General features: G+C 53.8%; 2 protein-coding genes across 4 annotated transcripts in view; one reads left to right on the top strand and one right to left on the bottom strand.

Moving 5' to 3' along the window:
• CCDC33 (coiled-coil domain containing 33) overlaps window positions 1–12,498 on the bottom strand; it is a 122,829-nt gene that overhangs the window by 110,021 nt on the left and 310 nt on the right. The window lies entirely within an intron of this gene.
• STRA6 (signaling receptor and transporter of retinol STRA6) overlaps window positions 6,600–12,498 on the top strand; it is a 40,219-nt gene continuing 34,320 nt past the window's right edge. For all 3 annotated transcript variants that reach the window (XM_037047060.1, XM_037047062.1, XM_037047064.1), the window contains exon 1: window positions 6,600–6,755. The gene's annotated coding sequence lies outside the window, so the exon portion shown is untranslated. The remainder of the gene's footprint in view (window positions 6,756–12,498) is intronic.

Genomic DNA, 12,498 nt, shown 5'->3' on the forward strand with positions numbered 1-12,498 from the left:
GCAAGACAAACCTAGTAGGTGGGGGGACCCCCCAGAGAGAAAGGGGGGTCTTTTCAGTAATAGTATATTGTTCACCCCTGACTCCTTTGGCCCTATTCTTTAACAGCCTGACCCCTCACCTGTCCCCATACTCACCACCCTTACCTCTCACGAGCCTCTGGGCCTTTGCCTAAGCTGTTACCTCTGCCTGGAATGCAGGCTCCCAAACCTTGTCTACGTGGCAAGCTGCTGTCCACCGGGCATGATAATCATAGCTAATGTTTTGTGAGTGTTGGTATGATCTTCAAATTTACTACACACCCAATTCTATGATTCTGTCATGGGGGTGCTGTCATCATCGCCATTATATAGATGAAAAGAAGAGGCACAGCCAGAAGGGGGCAGAGCGTGGGGCAGGCCTGAATGGCCACGGCTCCGACGTCTAATGACCACAGGGCTATCGCTGTGCTGTCTGTCTTCCTGAGAGCTCTGAGAGGCCAGGGCTGGCAGAGTCTGGGCTTAACAAACACCTGTATGGAAGAATCAATACCCACCCTGCAGGAATGGTACGAGTTCGGAGGTGTGTCCCACTCCCTGTGTGTCACCTCCCCAGCTGAATTCGTGGTGCCTTCCAGCGTGGCTGCATTCTGGGAGTCTTTGGAATCCCCTCTCCTCCAGGAAGGGCTCCTGGACTACAGTCAGGCTAGCATATTATTTATCCCTCACAATGACACTGCAAAATAGGCATCATTATCCTCATTTTATTGAGGAGAAAACAGAATGTCAGAGAAGGGAAGTGTCTTGCTCAGGAGCACCTGGTATGAGGCAGAGCAGGGATCTGAGTTCAAGCTGAAGCCCATATTTATTCACTGTACCTTCTTGGCTGTAACTCTCTCTTACTCCTCAGGCTGGGCAAAGGCTTAATTCTAGGGCTACTTAGGCAACATTTTCTCTCTCATTGTCATCAGCCTACTCCAGTGGGCCAGGAGGTTGGCCGGGGCACTGACTCCGAGTCCCTGACAGCTCCAACCCCATCCCCAAACCAGACAGGTCAATGAGCACTATTTGTTAGGGTCAGCTTAATGCTGAGTGATCTGTCTTAGCTGGACTCAGTGTGATATGAGGCCACCAGGAAGAAATCTGTCCCCCAAAACTGCCTACCCATGATCCTGTCACATTGCCCAGAAAGCCCATTAAAATATGAGTCTCCCTGGGAAAGAGTGCTGAAAGTCATCCTCACCTCTGTGTTGATACCTCATCGGAAAAAACAACCTATATGGCAGAGACCTCCATTCCAGCCTGGCTTTGCTATTGACTCAAGGGGAAGCTGTTCACCTCCGCCAGGGGGTTATTTCCTGCCTCGGAAAATGGACACCTTCCAGGCTTCCCTGACCTGCTCTCAGGACCCACATGACGCTCCAATAACTCGTTTCTCCTCCACCAGCCTGGCTCAGAGCAGTCTGGGCAAATATGGGAGGCAGAGTGCTCAGAGCTGGGAGCTGGCACCTCCCCTCCATTCCCTTGGCATCTCCTGCAGCTCCTCACCTGCAAACACACTCTCCACACCTCATCCTTTCTCCCCACCTGCTGTTCCCTCAAACACCTCCCATTCTTGCTTGCATGCCACTGTCACACCGTCCTCTCCACATGAACACCTCTCTCCTCAGTCTTTCCTGGGACCCTGCCTGTTCTTTCAGGCAGGGGTCAGATGTCCTCATGGGTTTTAATGAACTGAGCAACTTCCCAGCCTTTTGCCCCGCTGAGCCTCTCCACTTCCCCGTCAGGAGACACTGCCCTGCCCATTGCACAGAGGAGGAACTTGGGGCCCAGGGAGGTCGGTGACTTGCTCCAAGTCACACGCTTCTAACACAACTGTGAAATGAGGTTCTAAACCAAGGTCTTTTGAACTGGTTTTTCTACCGCCAATGGAGTCCTTGATGACCACTCTTGCTCATTTTGTCTCCCCAGCCCTCGCAATCAGCTTGGAAAGTTACTGTCTTCCAACTTCCTCTCCCTACCCAGCCTGGCATCTCCCCAAGGCCCGGGGGGATATAGCTGCCTGGTTTAGTGCTGAGGAAGTGGGTGGATGGATGGATGACCACCACCTGTGGGACCCCGGGGCAGGCTATCTGATCTAGGTGGGGGAGGGGTATCCCCCACTTATCAGCTGCTCCTGAGCCCAGGTACTCTGTGAAACTAGTCCAGGCCCAGGCGTGGGTGTGACAGCTGACTCCTGACAGGTCAACCCCTCATTAGGGCTGGGCTGGGCTGGGCTGGGCTGACTGGGTGCTGTCAGGCTCCCTTCCCTGCTGCCTGCCTCTATCTGCTCTTGGAATTTTATTAAAGATCAATGATTAAAGAATTGGTTTAGCAGGGAGTTTTAATTTCACCTCATACATCACACATGCCACGTCACTGGAACCTCTTTATCTTCTGGCAGAGGCTAGGGGCTTATTTTCTGCCTCAGAAAATGGACACCTTCCAGGCTTCCCTGACCCGCTCTCAGGACCCACATGACGCTCCAATAACTTGTTCCTCCTCCACCAGCCTGGCTCAGAGCAGTCTGGGCAAATATGGGAGGCAGAGTTGGGGGGATTTGTACAGGGATGAAGCCAGGAGGCCAGAAGGCCAGGGGGTGTTCTGGGGTGGTGTGGGCTTGTGTGTGTGTGTGTGTGCGTGCACACCCATATGTCCATCAGTGAGTCAGTGTGAATTTATTTTTGTGATGGGGTGGGGGGGTCTCTGCACACCCGGGATGTGGTAGCGCTGCAGGAGGTAGCAGAGGAAGAGGTCTGACACTGCGCTGCTTTCGCTGGCCAGCAGCTGGAGTTCTGGTTGCCAGGCAACCTTTTTTTTACACTTAGGTAGCAGCTAGGATTGAGCAGCCAGAGGGGAAGTAAAGGCAGGGCCCTCACCATTGCAGTCTAACAAAGAACTTAATACAGGAGGCTAAGAGCAAAGGCAGACATGTCCATCTCATGGACCCAGTCATCCTGAGTCTGGTTGGGTAAGGCTGCCAGGCATTCCGAACAGCAAGATAGTGCAGGGGGAAGCCCTCAAAAGTCTGTGTGTATCCTCTCCACCAGCTGGAAAAGGAAAACCTTGAGACTGTATTCATCCCAAGGTCTGGAAGGAGGAGAAAGGGGAGGGCCTATAGTGCCCAGAGAAAAAGCCCATGAAACAACTTTGGTTAACTGCCTCCCTCCCATCATGTATGCAAAATGAACAAATGGAGTCTAGAGTAAGATAAGGATCCCAGCTAACAGACCCCCACACATGCCCACGTAGTCACATCTCCCTGGGAAAGCTGGCACCACTTTTCCCCGTCAGTCAATATGTAACATCTTCACCCCCGCCCCTCCAACTATGTAAGTCCTCAGAACAAAGGACTCTCTCATCTCTGGGCTCTTTTCACCACAAGGTTGGGGGCGGGTTGGGGGGGAGGAAGGGAGGTGTGAAGGAGGGGGAGGACTTGGTCACTGGGCCTCTTCTGGCCAGAGGGCCCCTGGCCACCCAGCTTCGGGCCACCCTGCTTTTGTTACTCCTGCTCTTTCCACCCTGTGTTTGCTCTCCCGTTAGAACTTAGCACTCATAAACTTTGTGTGTATGCTAATAGGGCTTGCTGATCTGTAATTTTTCACTGCGTCAGCGAGAAGAACCAGCGTTTCTCCGATAAAAGTAGGTATTTATATACCCACATGTGTGTGTCCCTGTGTGTTGTGGCTGTGTTCTGGAGTGTCTGTTGGGGCCCACCCACCTTCCAGAGGAAGAAGAAGAGGAAGATGACCTAAAGGGCCATGAAAGCTGGACCCTCCTGCCCCGTTCTTCCTCTTTCTTTCACCGAGAAGGTAATTCGTGGCCATGAGAAGGCCATCACAGTCCTTCCCCTGGAGCCCATGGGTTGCTCATTGGTGCCAAGCCTGGGCTGGCTGGAATGACGCAGAAAGGCACCCTCTTTCTCCGCATCTCCCTTACCACCCAGACTTCACACATTCATACACACAGGGCCTCCAGGAAGTGTGAGTGGGATGGGGAAGGCAGCCAGGGAGGGGCAGCAGTGCCACCTGGTACGCTCAGTCACAAAAATCTGCCAACAGGGCCTCTTCCCAGACTAGCATCCAGACTGGGCCAGGCTCTCCCACCTGCAACTTGGCCCTGAGCCCCAGAGACAGTGGCGCTCACGAGTTCTCAGACCTCCCCTGGGCGGCCCATGAAGCAAGAAGGAATGACACCGTTTTCCAGATGCAGAAACTGAGGCCCAGACTCACCTGCTTTGTCCAGTGTGGACGCCCCGACTCCTCCCTAGAACGGTGAGCATTATCAAACATTTCCTGCAGGGCAGGGCTGTCCTGAGCTGGCTCATTCTATCCTCCTGGCAATAGGGGACGCAGACGTAGCTCTGTGGTACAGGTGGGGAAATGGAGGCTGAAGGAGGTCGCCTAACCTACAGGAGGTTGTATGGCTCCTAAATAAGTGCCAGAAAATGGTGTACCCAGACCAACCTGACCCCAGTGCACCTGCCTCTTGGTATAAGGTGGTTGAACCCTAAAGCTCAAGTATCCTCTACCTGCTGAGCTCCAGGCACCTACACTGACCCTGAAAGGACTCCTAAGGCGTATGTAGATGACTTGGAAATCAGGCAGAGTAGGGGTGAAAGGACAGGCTTGGACAGGCATCAAAAATATGGGACTCCCCGCCAAACAATTTATGTATTTTCAGGTCTTACCCACTAGGCCCGGGAACCTCTGATGCCTCCTTAGGAGGCCCCTGAGGGCAGAAAGCCTTTCGGTGCCATTGAGGAGAAAGAGGTGACAGCAGGAGGCCTGCAGGGTAACTGTGGTACTTTTAGGGATGGTGGCCTTTCTCTTCCTGAAGGGGCTGGCCACATCCCCCACCTGCCCTCCTGGGGGCCGGCACCAGCCAGCCCTGCCTCTCCTGCCAGCCTCAGCTCTCTGCCACACTGACAGGGCCACGCCCTTCCTTGGGCTGGTGACAGCCTCTCTGGAACACCTCGACAGGGCCTTTGTTCCCCTGAAATAAAAGAAAATATAGCTTCAAAGGGAAACCTCAGGTAGCTTTTAACAGGGCTCAGCTGCCTGGGGCAGAGTGTGTTTAAGCTGGAGGCAGTTGTCACAGAAGCCAAAGGGGGAGCCACCTGCAGTCCCTTTCCTGCCCCCCGTTGCCCCCCATGATGGAGTTTACTGAAGGAAGAGGTTCTTCCAAATAGCAGCAAAGGAGAAAATCAATGAAAATTGATAGAGAAATGTAAAGCAGCTGTCAACCGCCATGAGTGCGTGCGTGTGTGTGCGTGTGCGTGTGTGTGTGTTAGGCGCAGCAAAAGCATGCTGCCTGGACCCCAGCTGACCTGCTCTGGGCTGGAGGGAGGGGGGAGGGGCTGGGAGTCACTCCCTGGCATGTGCTGGTGGAGGGGCACTGGTGGCTGGGGGAGGGGCGGCAGCCGACATTTTCAGTCAGTTAAGACAGAGATTAATATATTCAATCCGCTCAGTAATTGAGGGAACAATTGGAGTGTTTTTCTAAAGCCCATAAAACTGCCTCATTGGCAGGGAGGAGCTGACCTGTTCGTATCCTTTGCATTTGATGGAACACAGAAGCGGAGGAGGAGGGCTGACACTGGGGGTCTCAGAGCAGGGGGCCTGGGCCGGGGCCTCGGAGGGGGCTGGCCGTCTTGGTCTGACCTGTTCTCACCTTTCGAACCTCTCGCCACTCTGTTGGTAGCAATTCCAGCACCTCCTTCCACTGCCTCTTTTACCCCACGAGCGAAATGAGCCAGGGGCACTCCCCTCCACCATGGCCCGGGAGGGGGCTGCCGAGGGGCGGCGACACAAGAGTTGGAGGTGAAGGCGCCTAAGCAAAGAGGTGCCCAGCTCCCCACCCCCAACCCCCAGGCCAACCGGGCAGTAAAGTTAACAAAATCCACCTGGTGTGCCTTTTTCTGATTGCACCAGCCCAGCCTCCAGGGCAATAGAAATAGTGTCTGCAATAGGAAACAATAAAAGACGTAATGAATTTAAAAGCAGAGCAAAGAGGGAGGGGAGGGAAGACCTGGAGTGGGTTGGCCCCAAGGCAGAGGGATGCCTGGGGCTGGGCGGGTGCAGCCCTGGAGCTCCGGCCAGACTAGGGACCTAGTCGGAGGAGGGTTGGGAGCGGGAGCAGGAGAGGGAGGGAACAAAGGGAGAAAGATTCAGAGAGAGAGAGGTTTAGGGACAGGGTAGAGGGGTGCTAAGCAAGCCTCTGACGGCTACGTTTCCCTCCGCTTCTCCGTAATGAAAGCCCCAGCCTGTTGGTGCCAAAGCGACAATCGGAATCCACAGGCTTACAGCTTGGTGCTCAGCCTTCCGTGATTGCTTTATAAGCTTTTTCTTCCCTTTTCCCCCTCCAGGGTTAAAAATAAGTATTTTAAATGGAAAGAATATAAAAGACCCTTGAAAGCGTCATTTAAGAGACTCCTGGGGAACAGATTCGTTCCCGTGAAACAAAAGTGCGATTGTTTGGAAGAGGTAAGCGCCAGAGGGAATGGGGGAGGAGCCCACCACACCCCCCTCTTCCTCCCTCTTTGCTCCTCTTCTGTGTGGGAGGGAGCTCCGGGGCCAAGGTGAAGGAGCCTCCAGGCTGGCTCCCAGAGCTACAAACGAGGAATTTTTAAGTTCATGTTTCCAGAAGTTTCATCACTGGAATTTCCAGCCCAAAGATTCCCTCTGAAATAGCTCTGCTTGTGGGAGGTTGCCCTTAAACCTTCAGGATATCTAAGAGAGGTAAGTGAGGTGCCAGGAGGAATGTGGCCCCTAAGGCCCTGCTGTTCCGGGCCCAAGGCTTCTGTGGCTTCCCCCTGTACCCCAATTTCCCAGGGGGTCTCATATGGTCTTAAAAGAGTTGAGTGGGAGTCTCCCCAGCTGGCCAAGCAGGCAGACTTGGCCAGGCCCTTGCTGCTTCCCTCAGACTCAGGGAGCCACTTTGCCCAGCACTGGACAGGCCACCCACACTGTGGTCAGGTAAACTCCTCACCCCGGGAAGGAGGGCCTGGGAGGATGTGGGGGGGCAGGGGGGGCGGGTAGCCAGGTAAGTCTCAACCCTGCTGAGAGGTAAAGGAAGTAGCATCACAGACAGGATTGATCTGGTAGAGCTCTGCCCAAAAGGAAGCCGCTAAGCACTCAGTGTGGCTGGTGGAGAAACTGGAGCTGGCTCTCTCCCGTGCACGGTAAGCTTCCCTCTGCAGCTCCTGCCTGCATGACCCAGTACCCCCATTTGTGGGTCTGGGGCTGAGCGTGTGACCTTATGCTGGCGTCTGTGAGTGTGCTGCCAGAAATAGTCATGGGGGATATAGCCTTTACCACCTTCCTCTACCCAACACACACACACACACACACACACACACAGATGGAAAGTTGGGGACTGGAGATGGGTAGGTGTTCATTGTCCATATAAAGTTAGCTCAGGAGAATTGATGGCCCCAGTGGAGTCTCCAGGATTTAGGAAAGGCTGTGACCAGCACCGGCTTGGCTGTTTACAGCTATGTAAGCTGTGGGCCGTGACTAAGCAGCAAAATGATTCAGATTCAAAGTCAGTCCCTGAAACTCACAATGAATTCTGTCTCCTGTTCCCGACTCATTCTGGATCATTGCATTCCTAATGCCCCTGCCCTCTGCCCCTTGCTCCACCCTTACCCCCCATCCTTCATCCCATGACCCCTGAGAGCTCTGGTTTTAAAAAATGACACAAGTTGAAGCACAGTTTGTGAGCTTAGAATAACATTCTCAACCAGATTTGATAGTTGAAATAGCTGACAGACAGGACAGGATGGTTTGGAAGGGGAAAAAATCAGTGCAGAGAAAGCTCCCTGGAAGAGGTGTCCTTGAGCCTGTGCATTTATTTGCACCTGGAGCCTAGAAGTCTATTCCTGGCCTTGAATTAAATAGGCTGAACTTGGCTCCTCTCCTCTCCTCTCCATCCTTTCTGCTCACTGCCTTTGCTTCTCAACCCAATCCCATCCCTTTCAGTTCCCTTCCTCCTCCTCTTTAGTTGGGAACTGAAGAGGGCTGGGGTAAGTCCTTCCCTCCTGGGCGTCGTGTCCCCATGTACAGAGAGGGGAGAGAGAGTGGTTTCCAAGGCCCCTGTGGTTCGAGGCCACATCCACTTTCCCAGAGAGTTGGCCGCAGGCCAGAAGGACAACCTGTGGCCCCACTGTCACTGAGAACTCTGTCTTGGTCTTCCCGCTGCCCTTTCATCTGTGTCTTTGAATCTCCAAGTCAAAACCCCAGAAAGGTGCCGGCCTTCTTGGCAGATCCGCTGAGCTGAAAGCAGCGGCTCCACTCTTCTCTGCAGGGCCCCTCCGGTGTCAGACCCCCACCGGCTACTGGCCCGGTTGTTAAGGCTGTGATTGCTGACACCACCATCCCCCAGGAGGGAAGCGATTTTCCCCTCCCCTAAAGCCATTTTCTTTTCTTGCTAGAAGCAGACATCTGACACTTAAAGACTGAGAATGCCAGAGAGATGATGGCATTAAATAACAGAAATTAGAGCTGCCTAGGATGGCTCAGCCACCTCTCGGCCCCCTTCCCCAAGCAGTTCCACCCCTCCCTCACATGCGTTCACAAAGGCAGCCTGCAAAGCACTCCTCACGTGGCCTCCGGCTGGGGTGGCCGGGGCATGCTGGCACCTGGAGAGCAGAGGTCTGCTTCTCCCTGAGCTCAGCCTTTTGTGTATCTAGTCCCGTGACAAACTCCTGGACAGAGGGCGAGGGCCAGGGCCCGGCCCCGAGTCCGGGAGCTTGCAGCCTGAGGAAGCAAAATGCCATGTAGGAAGAGTAGGAGACCCAGGCAAGCTGGGCCCTGGGTCCCTGGCTGTCCTTGCCGTCCTTCTGGCACAAGCTGCCAGATCATCCTGACTAAAGCACAGCTCAGATCCTGCCTTGCTTCTGCGCAAGCTGCTCCAGTGGTCCCCCACTGCCTCCCGAATCGAATATTCACCTCACTCTGTTGACGCTGTCCCCTGATTCCTGCCACTGTCTCCTACCCACCCACCCTCCCTCTCCCAGCCCAACTCAGCTCCCCACCCTCAGGCTTCACTTCGGCCCCAGATCAATGCACTCCTGGGAGACAGGTGCCGCAGGAGAGCCAGCCGCCCCGGGCTGTAAACTTCTGGTTTCAACCTCGGTTCTTTGTCCTGCTGGCAGCCAAAACCTTTCCTCTCCTCAGCCAGCTTCTTCTGGTCCCTTCTTTCAGAATGCCCTCTTCAAAGCCTGGAACTGCCATCCCAAAGCGGGGTCTGAGAGAGTCTGCACCTAACAAATATTTGGTGGATGAATGAATGCCTCAGTCAGGGAATGAATGAATGAATGAGAGATTCATCTCAAATAACATCTCTTCTGAGAAGCCTCTCCTAGGCTCCAAAGCCAGACACACCCGCCCCCACTAGAGCTCAGCACACATGTTCCAGGACACCGCCCACATTGTGTCCTAGGCAGCTTTAATTTCTGTAATTTAATGTCTTCAAGCCAGGTAGCACCTCAGCCCAGAGACGTACCTAGCTTTGGATTCCATGTACTCTTGTGCACTAAGGTATACTGTTGGCTTTAAATGGATCAAGCACCCTTGGGGATGACCCTGTTTCTCCGCCTCAAATGGGCTGCCACTTGCTCTGCTAGTTCCCACCTATCCTGGTTGTGAGGCCCACCAGACACATGCCTGAACACAGCCATATCAGGGGGCCCTCCTACAGCTCAGAGAGGAACAAGACCCCTCACCTAGGCCCAAAGCTGCCAGGTTCCTGGTTCAGAGTGAGTCCCTCACGGTCGTGGTGGGAGCTGAATGGGCTTGAGGGCGGGCACATACAGGCTTCTGTCTCCAGATCACTCCAGGCCTCCCTCAAAACCCAGTAAGAATGTATGAGATTTGAATAGTGGACTGAAGGGCCTCAAGGGACACTCACCCACTGGACAAAAGAAACCAGGACCAGCCAGCTGTGTTCCTGCTCTGTATGGCCTTTGCACTATTTTCTGTCTTCCCCTTTGAATCGGGACTCCCCATCTCTATTCTCAAAAAGCATGCTCTCCAGGACTGAATGAGGCCACTTTGGGAAGTTCTGCTGCTCTGCCTGGTGAGGGAGGGGACAGTCAGGCGTACCAGAGACCCTGGGTCTTCTGACTGGGGAGTCAGGGATGCCAGAACCTGAGCTGACACCCAGGAAACTCTCACCTGCCACCAGGGCAGCTGGGGTTCTGGACTAGGTGACATCTGTTCTGGCTGGCCAGCCCCCAGAGGGCAGCCTGCCTCTGGAGCTGAGGGCCCGGTGCATGCAGAAGGCCACTTTAGGCCAGGGCCCCGCAGTGGCAGGCCAAGCCGTGGGGTCATCGCTGGCCTGAAGCAGAGCCGGGCTGCTGCAGCAGTGGTGCATTCTCTCCTGCTCCAGTGGAGATGTTCATAGAGGGATGTCTGGGATCCAAATCTTGTAGATGGAGAAGGCCTCCCTGACCCATCGGGCCTGAGGCCTCGCCCAACCTCAGCACCTCCACCGGCAGCTGCATGTAATGCTGCCCTGATTCTTGCAGAAACCTGGGCAGGGAACATGAAGCTCAAAGAGCCTCTGGGGTCTCCTTGCCTCCCCCACAGGTGAGAAGGCCTCAGGAAACCTGGGATCCAGGCACTGAATTGAAGCCGGGCTTAGCTAAGGTTTCCCAATGGGTGACACCCTCCTAGGCCCCATACAAGACTCCTACCTTTGCTGATGGCCAGTCCAAGCCTGGGGTGGGCCAGGGAGTTGAGGGCCTGTGAGATGATTATGGGTCCTACCACCACCCAGAGGGAAGAGTTCAATCTGCCTCTGATTTCTGGCCACCTCAAGGCCTTGGGACCTGGTCTTCCCATTCCCTCATATCTCCCCCTCCAGGAAGCCTGCCTGGGTGGACTCGTAGTCCAGGCATGGATCTTTTGCTCCTTCCAGATTACTAAACTGCTTTCTGGTTAGGATTCCCATCTTTCTACAGGATCTACAAACTTCCTGAAGGCAGGGCCTGGTCTCCACCTCTTTGTCCACCCCCCATATGTACAGTCCAGTGTTGCTCAGGGCTGGGTACTCAGGATGCTGGCTCTAATGTTGCTCTGCACGCTACCCACTGCCAGGACTGGCCCCCAAACCTGCTGCGCACCACACATTTAATGCTTCTTTAAATTCACAAAGCCATTTCTTTTTTTTTTTTTTTAAGATTTTTATTTATTTATTTATTTTAGAGAGGGGAAGAGAGGGAGAAGGAGAGGGAGAGAAACATCAGTGTGTGATTGCCTCTCACATGCCCCCACTGGGGACCTGGCCTGCAACTCAGGCATGTGCCCTGACTGGGAGTCAAACCTGCAATCCTTTGGTTTGTAGACTTGTGCTCAATGTACTGAGCTATCTATATCAACCAGACTGCAAAGCTCTTTCTTAGCATTCCTTTTATATCTTCCTCACCTGACCCTCAACGACCATTGTGAGTGTCCCTAGGCCACACAGAAGGAGGGCCATAGGTCACACAATCAGAGCTTTAGGGTTCCATCTGGGGCTCTGACCCTGCCTCTCCCAGTTCCCCTGAGGCTCCCTGGAGTCCTTGACAGGGACTGGGGCTGAAGTTACAAGGTCCTTCTCCCCCAACCCCAGCCCTTGCTTTGTATCTTTGGGCAAAGGGTGATGCTCTGGCCAGGATGTTGCTGCTCAATGACATTGGGGACAAGCAGGAAATGTGTCCCCATCATTCATCTGCAACTGAACCCCAGCCCCAGAGGTGGCCTGCAGGGGTTCTCAGCTGACAGCTGCAGAGTGCATCTGCCTTCCTCACTAAACCCCACACTCAGGACCTCAAACTCCAGGACCACAGTCTTCTCCTCTGCCTTCAGCCTCTGGCTCAGCAGGGATGCAGCAACTGGAAGTTCAGACCCCCTGAAGCCCATAGCCATGATGGAGACTGATCCCTGGGCTGCGCAATGCCTCTTCTTGCCCACAGTACAAGCCAGAGCCAGTCTAAGAGCCTATATCATGGCCACATCCACTTCTCTCTGTTTCTGTTTGAAGAGAAACCAGATAACAAGCTGGGAAGCTGGGCCTGACCTGGAGAACAAAGACAGCATCAATCCCTTCCTTTCAACATTTTTTTTTGTTCAACAAATATTTATTGAGCATATACTGTATGTCAGGCACTATTTTAGGTATTTGGAGTATGGCAGTGGACCAAACAAAGATTCTTGCCCTCCTAAAGCTTATCTTTTAGTGGAGACAGACAAAATTAAACATAGAAAAAAGTAAATAATAATGTCTACTAGAGATAGTAAGTTCTGTAGGGGAAAACAGCAGGGTCAGGGACAAGGGATACCTGGGACAGGTGAGGGGAACACTTAGGCGCGGGGCAATCAGGACTTCCTATTTCTGGGAGGGTCTGTCTCCACGTGCTTGTTTATTCCCAAGAGTCCTTGACTCACAGGGAGAGATGTGTTTCAAGGGGAGAGGGACTGTGTCTGTCCCGGGAGTGTG

This window comes from Sturnira hondurensis, unplaced genomic scaffold, assembly GCF_014824575.4.
Source record: "Sturnira hondurensis isolate 20B ecotype Veracruz unplaced genomic scaffold, ASM1482457v3 Scaffold0005329, whole genome shotgun sequence".
Lineage (NCBI taxonomy): Eukaryota > Metazoa > Chordata > Mammalia > Chiroptera > Phyllostomidae > Sturnira > Sturnira hondurensis.